The following is a 10422-nucleotide window of genomic DNA, read 5'->3' on the forward strand; positions in this document are numbered from 1 at the left end:
CTCCAGCATAGAATATTTTCTTTGAGATTGAGCGAATCTAAGCGCACAGGCGTCCAGTGAAGAAGATTAATAGAGAAAAATTTAGATTGCATTAACGATGGGGCGATTTTATTGCGAAGAGAAAGTTTACCAATCATCTGCCATGTATCTGAAGAAATATGGTCGATGACCTTATGTTCAAAATGCCGTAACCATTTATGTTGAGCAACCGTATGAGGGGAAGAAGAAGACGTAGATGAAAATTTATAAATTTTTGATGCTACATGACCAGATTTCAACCAAATTTGAAAAAGAGTAATCGTAGAAGAATTAGGATGAAGACGTACTTTAGCAAGTGCCACCTTAATTTTAAGAAAAGTATAAAAATCTAAATTAGTTAAGGAGAATTGTTGAGCTAAAGATGAAAAAGGTAGAGGTTCATCATTAGGACCATAAAGATGTTTAACCAACGATATCCCTTTAGCCGCCCAATAGGAAATCAAGGAAGGATCAATATTAATTTTAATTTTAGAGTTCCGCCAAATAGATGACCATCTAGATTTATGAAGTGGAAGCGCCACCAACTTGTTCACCTTTCGAACCGCAGACAAAGTGTCTAAAATAATAGAGCGGGAAAAAGGAATAGATAGGGTAGACGCAGTGCAAAAAGATGCAGTCGGTAATGGAGAAGCCAACTACTGCTCTATGAACAACCAGGAAGGCACAGGGCTCACGGGACAAGAAAACCAAAGAGCACCTTGGGAAGCCAAAAAGGCCGTTTGGTATTTATCCTAATCAGGCAGATTAACCCCTCCCATATCATAAGGCTTCCGTAAAAATTTATACGCAATTCTCGCTCGTTTATCATTCCATAAAAATTTAGACGTCAAAACGTCAACTTCATGAAAAAAGGAATCTGAAAGTTTCACCGGAAGCATAGAGGATACAAAGTTAACAATAGGTGTAATCATCATTTTAAGAGTCTGAAGACGACCCCACCAAGAAATGTGTTTCGGTGACCAAGTATCTAAAAGACGGCGAATTTTAAGAATAGTCTGATTTTCATTATAGGCAATTGTGTCATATAAAGTAGAACAGAAATAAATACCCAAGTATTTTAAGTGTTTAGACTGCCATTTGAAGCCAGCAGAACCCATATGTGTGGAGAAGCAATAGGCATTCAAGGGAAACAACTCCGTTTTCTCTTTATTTAAGGTGTATCCAGAAACCTTTGAGAAAAGGGCAATCGTATCTGAGATAGCAGGTATAGCCACGGCAATATCGTCTGAAAAAATAAGGACGTCATCTGCGTATGCAGCAGTTTTAATGCAGTGAGGACCAAACGAAAAACCTTTAATATCCGGATTCAGCTCAATCAATCTAAGGAGAGGGTCAATGGATAACAAAAATAAAAGAGGGGATAAGGGACATCCCTGTCTGGTGCCCTGGCGAAGATTAAAAAAAGAAGACGTAGCACCATTAACTCGTATATTAGCTCTGGGCAGGGCGTATAAGGACATGACCATGTTAATAAAGGAGTCACCAAGATTATGTGCATATAAGACAGCCCGCAGAAATGGCCAAGAAACCTTATCAAAGACCTTTTCAGCATCAAGCGCCAAGGCCGCAGCTGGGAGAGTAGAACATTTGGCAGCTCCAAGAATGTGACAGAATGTGCGAATATTGTCACGTGCAAGACGGCCTTTCACAAAACCGGTTTGAGAGGAATGTACCAATGTAGGAATGAAGGATTCTAATCTCTTGGCCAAAATTTTAGCAAAGATCTTAGCTTCCATATTCAAAAGGGAAATGGGGCGAAAAGTTTTGGGATCTGAATGGTCTTTTCCCTCTTTAGGGATCACCACAATCGTAGCATCCGCCGCAGTACCAGAGACAGATACATTCTGAATAAAAGCATCAAACACAGACTGAAGCTTGGGAACAATCACAGGAAGAAAGGTTTTATAAAAAAGAATAGGGTAACCATCAGGCCCTGGAGCTTTCCCCGAACGAGTAGCCTTAATTGCGGAGGTAATTTCATCAGTAGTAATAGGGCCACCCAAAAGAGTAGTATCTTCCAGAGAAACCGATTTCATAGGAACAGATTTTAAGAACTCTTGACATTGTTCAAATGAGGCCTGATCAGAAGGTGAGTACAGGTTATTGTAAAAATCACGAAAAACTTCAAGAATTTCCCTGGTCTGAAATTTTTTAACACCTAGATGATCAGTAATAGAAGAGATTTGGGAAGACTTAAAGGAAGAATCTTGGAATTTCAACATAGCTGCGAGCATCTTTCCAGCTCTATTTTTTAACAATAACCTTTTGGATTTCTGAGCTTGAACCCCAATATAGGCTCTCTTGGTAACTATGGTGTTGTATTTGTATTTTAGGAGCTTAATTGACTGTAGGCAAGATGTATCTTTAGAGTGACGAAAGGAAGATTCCAGAGTTTTAATGTCGGTAGCGAGATCCGCAAGTTCTTTTTTAATATCAGCATTCCTTTTAGACATACATTTAATAGCCTGGCCTCGGAAAGTGCATTTGAACGAGTCCCAGAGAACAATCGGGGAGGAAACTGATCCTTCATTCTCCAGAAAAAAAGTGTCAATCGCGCTAGAAAATTCATCAACCTGGGTAGTGTCATATAAAAGTTCTGTGTTTAACCTCCAAGACCTAGCTTTCGATTTGGGAGCAAAGGACAAGAGATTAAAAGTAACCGCGGCATGATCAGAAATCAGAATAGGATGAATAATCGGAGAGGAGGAAGCAGGAACAAGGGAAGAATGAACTAGTAAGTAATCAATACGAGAAAAGGTAGAATGAGGAGAAGAAAAGAAGGAAAAATCACTACCAGTAGGATTATGAAGGCGCCATATGTCTTGCAGATGAGAAAGGGAACACATATTAAGCATTTGTTTATGGGATTTTGGAGGACGAAATTGAAAAGCTGAATTCCTATCAAGAATGGGATCCATCACCAAATTAAAATCTCCCCCAACAACAAGGTTACCAAAGTGAGGCGTGTCATTCAATTTTTTGGCCACTGATTTCCAAAAGGCCGGATCATCCTTATTAGGGGCGTAGATGTTCATTACATAAAGATCAGAAGAACCATCAGCCAATTTAGTTAATAACCAACGACCTTCAGAATCGTGATCAGAAGAAACTATAGACAATCCTGAATTCCTGGAAACCAAAGTGATAACTCCATTTCTTTTGCCACACGCATCAGAACAAGCAACATCTGAAACCCAATCTTTCTTCAAGAATAATGCTTCTTTGGTAGATACTTTTGTTTCCTGAAATAGGACTAAATCCGAAGAGAGCGATTTACAATAATCCAAGATCTTGGATCATTTCACAGGATGATTTAAGCCCTTAACAACCCCTTCAGTGCTAATGACAAGGGTAACTCGTCATGGAGTTTCCATTGATTTCAATGGAAATTACATTGAAGCAGAGGAATGTGCTTAGCATCCAAGTGGTTAAGGGACAACACATTCAAACCAGGCATCGACTAGTATAAAAATCAAAAACATAGGCTAAAAATAATAGGCAGAAAGCAACCCACATGAAGACAAACATCCAAGCATCCAACAACAATGTCCAAAAAGGAAAAACCATTAGAGAAATCCGAACAGAGAAAAGAGAAAAGGAAGAAGAAGAAAGAAGAAAGAGAAGAGCCAGCAGAGGGGGTCTGAAAAAGACCAAATTCATACTAGGGGGAACGTGGGACGACAAGCAGGGGAGCCGTCATAAGGAGCAAATAAAATAAATATCAGCAATCTACAACCCCACTGTGTATCAGGACAAAGTATAATTAATATGGAAGAGAGAAAACATGACTATGGAAAAAAGTTAATTAGAGGATTATAAAACATATCAATATGAAAAACTATGAGAACAAACTGCGTATAACATGCAAGTATCAATATAATGAATAGGCCTAAAGGCATGTTAAGAGCAAATAAAGCATATCCAGAAGAAACAATATACCTATCAGGGAACAATACATAGATGGATATATAGCCTATAAGCAACATGCAAAAAGCAAGAGAAAACAATGAATCAATCAAGTGACGTAAAATATGTAAATCAGATGATGTGTAGAGTAGAAACTCATGGAAGAGTATGGCAAACATAACTGAATATACAGTAAAATATTAGAGAACTGTAAACTGCCCTATTGACATAATCATTAAATCTAGTAAAAATTATACAATAAGGAAAGAAATAAGCATTCAATGAATGAACAAGCAGGAAATAAATAAGTGAATCAGATAATTATTAGAAGCATAACTCTAGATACATAATTGAAAGAATAAGTAGCAGTGTAGCAATAACTGTAAAAATCCATAAGACAGTATTAAAAAGCAATACATGATGGAAGAATCAAAATACATAACAGCAGAAAGCACAGAAGAGTTTATCAATCAAACTCATATGAGATGGAGCAAAGGGAAAGAAAGGCCAAATATAAAAATGAAGACAAAGAAATATCATGGAGACTGCAGAGAAGGAATGAACCGAAGCATAAAGGAAGATAAGAAAGAAAAAGAAAGCTGAAATAAACGAATGATAACCAAAAAAAAGAAAGGATAACATAGAAGCACTAACAGGACAGACAAATTGAAAGGTGACCTAGAAAAATAGTCAGGACCACAAAAAGAATCAGAAAGGCATAAAGAGAGTACACCAAGACATTGACAACCTATAGAATAAAGAGGAAAGGGAACAGGAAAGAAAAAACTAAGAAAAAGAAGAAGAACCACACCACCGTATTAAATTAAAACATCGTATAAAAACTCAGTTACTAAACAAAAAGAACAATATTTGTGTATGCTAACATCACTACTCCAAGGAAAGAGACAAACCAAACAGCTCTGAAAAAGAACAAACACATTACGTGGGCATGCACAGTCTCAGGTACAAGAGCGTCAGGTGTAAACGAAGCCTCAGTTACAGATTCGTCTGCAACAAGAGAAAGGACAGGTACAAAACTAACAACCACAATAGAAACAATATAGAAAGCAAGTAACCCTCAGAAAAGTAGAGAAAATATTGAGGAAATATCTCAAACGTGTAACGAATAAAACAGAAGAAAAGGAAGAAGAGTAGAGAGAGTGAAGGAGGAGAACATAACGCACATTTAATTGCCAACGTCAAACAGAAAACAACAGAACACATCAGAGCACAGAGAAACAGTAAGAACGGTGGACTATCATGCCACCACCCAGATCTAAAAAGACAGACTTAAGAGATCTGAGAGAGAAGAAACGCATCTCCGGCAAGGGCATTCATCTCAAGTGCCGGAAGTACTAGAAGTACGCGAAGTGTCCATTTGAAGCTCCATCTGAAGCTCCATCTGATTATCCAAGAAAGAGGCCAGGTCAGCAGGCTCATCGAAAATTCTAGAACGGCCTTTGATATTGATAAGGGGATATTCATCTCAGATAATCGCTTCCGTAGGTTTAGAAAGCCCTTCCTTCTTATCACTGTATATCTGGCAAAGTCTTGAGAAATGGAAATACGATGGCCATTCCAGGAAATATTCCTAACCTTCCTCATGTGCGCCAAAATTTGCTCCGTATGTTGATGACGCAGTGGCTTAAAAATTATAGCCCTCGGTTGTGAGGCCGATTTGGATCGGAAGGTGGGGACACGATGTGCCCTCTCTATCTCAAAATCCCTTTGAAAAGAAATTTGCAATGTGGCAGGAAGCCAATTGGATATAAAATCAATCATAGAGAGAGCCTCTTTCTCAACTTCCTCAGGAAGGCCAAAAATGCATAGATTGGATCTACGATTGCGATCCTCTTGCTCAGTGAGGTCTCTCCTCAATGCCGCCATTGAACGCTCTATTTGGCCCAGAGATCTAGATTGTTTCTGCACAACATCCTCTGCACCACTAATACGTGTCTCTGTGTCGGAGACCCGAAGGGAGAGAGCCTTAAATTCGTTTCTGATGGCAGACACCTCAACTTGCAGCATATCTGTGTTTGTTTTGGTGGACTGAGCAATGTCATGAACATCATTCAAGCGCGTCAAAATAGTCTCTAGCGTGGACGCAGTGTCCTTCTGAGAAGACTCAGGCGTGGGAGATGGTTGTTTCAATCTCTTTAAAGAGGCTTTAGTATCTTTGGCATTTGAGGGCAAGCCCATATTCTCAGCCATACAGGTAAAGACCCAAAAAACGACAAAGTAACAAACACTGCAGATATCCAAGAACAGCAAAAGATTAAGGTGAGTGGGAGGGAGCCCACGTCACTCGAATAAATTCTCAGCCAAAAACAATAATAAAGCGCCTCCACAACCAACAGGGCAGAGCAAAATATATTGCCAAATATATGCGAGGAAAAAACAGGATATAGCAGAACTCCTCCAAAATAAGCCACTGCGTAATAAAATAAAGCGCTGTCAAAATGCACTATTGAAAAGGTAAAAAATCACTGACCAGATGAGAAACATCGTAAAAGTCACGAAAGGAGTCAGGAATAACCAACCAGAGTCTGTTCCGACGTATTTCTGTCAAATGTGTGACAAGCGCGCTGTCAGCTGAGGAGAAATTCCGATCTCCGTCACAGGAATGCAAGATGGCGACCATCCGTCAGAAGTGCCGAGCAGTGTAAACAGCCGGAGAAAAACAGCCTTCCACCAGCTGTCAAGGACGGAGAAAGATCGTAAGTAACACACGACGTGTTCCTGCAGGCATAGACGTCTCTCTCGGGATATGGGGTTTCTGTAATCAGCTTAAAAAGCTCCGACGGACCCTGTTCATCGCGGAGCTCAAGCGCAGACCGCCATGTCACCGCGGCGCACAAACTAGGTGGAGCAGTAGGTTCTGACGCAGATCTCGTACGTGATGCATCTCCCTAGATGCGTCACTTTCTAAATATGGAGTAATAAAAAATAAATGACATACTGGTGCCGCAAAGGGTTTGTAAATAAGCCCCTTAGTATTTAGGGAAGTCCCAGGCATTAGCAAATCAGATTCCTGATTACCTAAGCAGAAGAAGTACATCAAAGAGGCGTGAAAAGCAAGGATTGCGGAGAAGCAACTAACTTGGCGCCAACCCTGCAGGCCTGTCTAGTGTTCCACCAAATTGCACTAAAGTCATTGCATCCTGCAGCTGCTGTGTCTTCAAAAGCAGGCGAGGACTGCCTGCCTTCAGCATAGTTCCAGGAACTCTCATGGGGTAGGAGACCTGCTTTCGTATATCCTGCAGGCACTCCAAAAGAACTGAGAAGACTGTGGACCACCGCAAATCCAACACTGGAAAGCACCACTGCACCGGTGCCCCCTACCCGAATTTGAAGTGGGCCAATGGTGTCAACTTGGTCCCCCATCCCTCCAGAGACAAAACCCACCCTGGGTTTGCCCACAGTGGACTCACCAACACTGCCTACAGCCTCTTTGTGCAGGCCCCATCTACCACGACTGGTGGCGAAAACCAGAAGCCACAAAACACCTCTGCACCAAGCCGCCCTGGCCCGAGCTGAAGATGACCAAAGGAGTCCCCACGTCCCCGATCATCGTGAGACCTGAACCCCCTTGCTGGCTCAGCCTAATTGGTCTCCTAGTCTCAACTTCCAGCCCCTTTGCAACCAGACTGTTCCCTATTAAAGTAAACAGGACTCAGATGCCGTAACTCACCTCTGCACCCAGATGTTAAAGAGCCTCTCGAGGTGACCAGTTGTTGTGGCCTTGGACCTTGCCCCATTCTCACCTTAAATCCAGGAGATTGGTCCAGTAAATCGCTTTGAAGTACCTATATTCAGTGTGTGTCTTTCCTCCATTGGATAGATTTACCACTTCAAAAGTTGCACACTTCAGAAATTGCATAGTGCCCATTTTTAAGAACTGCATAAATTCATAGCTTGAAAAGTATTTACCTGATTCTGATGATGCTGGTTTTGAAATTCATATAAAAGCAGTCAAAAAAAAAGGGCGTGGCTAGCAGCCGATGATGGCGGCAGCTTAGAGGGAGAGCTCCGCAGCTGAAGCGGCCTCCGAGGAAATCCGACCAGTGATCCGCAATATTTATGTCCTGTGCGGGACGGTACTGATGCCCAGGACCGGGCGGCAGAGGTACGGCAAAGCGGGAAGACAATCCGGGACCGGGGAGACGAGTTCGTGTAGACCCGGAATGGGCCCATGAAGAGATCCTGAGCCGGGGACTGGCCTGGACGGGTGAGCCGGCAGGAAGTGAGCCGACCTGGGCAGAGAGCCGCCGGAAACGACCGCCCGCGACGACATCAGAAGAGGGACCTTCCGACGTCCTGCTGCACTTCACAGGTATCGGGAGCCCCGAGCGCGACCCCAGGCGCCCCATCGCTGAGAGGCGGGGAGCGGTACAGACGACCGGAGGAGACGGGCGGAGGCGCCCGGAGCGGCGGGATCCGACCCAGGGCCCGCCATCTTGTGGACCCAACGGGGACCCAGTGACTAGCCGGGCTGGAGCGGACACTAGCCGAGTGAGGGCGCACTGTGAGTGTGGCGGGCGCAGGTGGGCACAAAGGCCTCAGTGCCATGCCGAGTAGCACACTTGGACTCTAATCCCCGGGCACTCGCAGGGTGAGGCAGAGACTTAAAGCGACGGATGTGGGTGAGGCGCAGCAGGAGCGCACCCGCAGCCAGATTCTCGTCCCCCCGCCACCCGGTGGGGTGACTCACCATACATCGGCCTCACGTATAGCGGACCGGGGAGACTACGCACCGACACGTCATAGAGCCTACGGTGAGCCCGGGGATAACAGGCAGGGTCGCCAAGAGCCACGGCCGGGGGTGGACTGTGACCCGGGTATATCCGGAAGGCTGGTTGCCCCAGAGGAGAGTACAGGACCGGGCGTCAGCAAACCGGATCCGAAGTGATCGGCTCCACGACAAAGATGGCCGGCAAGGGGCAGAAAAACAACGCGGCGCAGTCCCGCCTTGACCGCTTCGCATATGAGAAACCAGGCACCCCCCCACCGGACGTCAGATCACAGGTGGGCAAGTCGGTGGAGGCGACGGGAGGCAAAAAGGCTACCCTGGATGATGTCATGCGAGCTCTCACCCAGGTGCAAGCGACGGTGGGGTCCATTTCAGCCGAAATCACACTGATTCGGGCGGATTTCCACAAGATGACGGAGAAGGTGAATAATATGGAAGTTGTAACGAAAGCCCTGGTGGAAGATGTATCAGAGCTACAGATTAATATGGATCGTGTCTCGAAGGAAAATAAGGAACTGAGAGATAAGCTCGGTGACCAGGAAGGGCGCTCGAGGCGGAACAACGTCCGTATAATAGGTGTGCCAGAATCGGAGGACACAAGAACAATGGATTTGTATGTGGAGAACTTAATCAAGCAGCACCTACAACCTAAGGGACTCTCGAACTTCTTCACTGTGGAGAGAGCCCATAGGGTCCCTGGTGGACGTCGTCAAACGGGAGCCAACCCCAGGCCGATTATAGCACGGCTCTTTAATTTTAGGGATCGTGATGTCATTCTACAGGCGGCCAGGACCTCACCCCCTATCAAGATTCAAAACGCAACGATCGCCTTTTTTCCGGACTACACGGCGGAGGTCGCGCGGAGGAGGAGAACATTCTTCGAGGTCAAAAAAGAACTACGTGCCAGGGAGATCCCTTATTCAATGCTCTTCCCAGCCAAACTTCGGGTGGTGGACGACAATAAGACTTGGTTTTTCGACACCCCGGAGGCGGCACAGGACTGGCTGGAGGGCTGGCGGACTGCGGGTCTCCCTCCTCGTCGCTCCAGCAGACATTCCAAACATCGCACTGGCGGGACACAGCGGGGCCCGCAGTCGACCGGGGAAGAAGACGAGCCACGATCGCCTCTGAGCGGTATTCAAGAGGGGGGCGAAGAGGGAGAGCAGTAAGCCCCGGAACCTGACCATTTGAACTGCGATCACCGCAGACCGAGAATGCTGCCGTGGACACTGGGCTGAGGACCTCCGCGAACAAGGAGGAGGCCGCCGACTGCGGAGAGTCCTTCGCCCCAGCGAGCAAGTACTATGTTTTGGGGGGGGATCAGGCACTCTGCTAAGTTGGGGGGGCGGGCAGTTCGTAGTCCGTTGAGCATGAGGGCAGGGAGGGGGGGAGTTGGGGTACGGGCAGAAGTTGGGGTTTTGGTTTGTTTTCAGGGTCAGAACACAACAGGCAGGGCGCCAGCGCGTAGAGTACAGATACCGTGGCACGGCATGAAGACTCACTACCTGTCCAAACATGGTGGGGGGAGGTGATGTTATGGGGCAGGCAATCCCGCTGAACATTATGTCCTGGAATGTGAGGGGCCTGGGAGACAAAATAAAGAGAGGGCTAGTGGTACAGGGCATAAAGAGGCTGACTCCTGCTCTGGTATTATTGCAGGAAACACATTTAACGGGCACAGCAACTCGGGCCCTGGATAGAAAGGGGTATAGCATGGTTGTGCACTC

Source organism: Lissotriton helveticus, chromosome 8 (genome assembly GCF_964261635.1).
Source record: "Lissotriton helveticus chromosome 8, aLisHel1.1, whole genome shotgun sequence".
In the NCBI taxonomy this organism is placed as follows: Eukaryota; Metazoa; Chordata; class Amphibia; order Caudata; family Salamandridae; genus Lissotriton; species Lissotriton helveticus.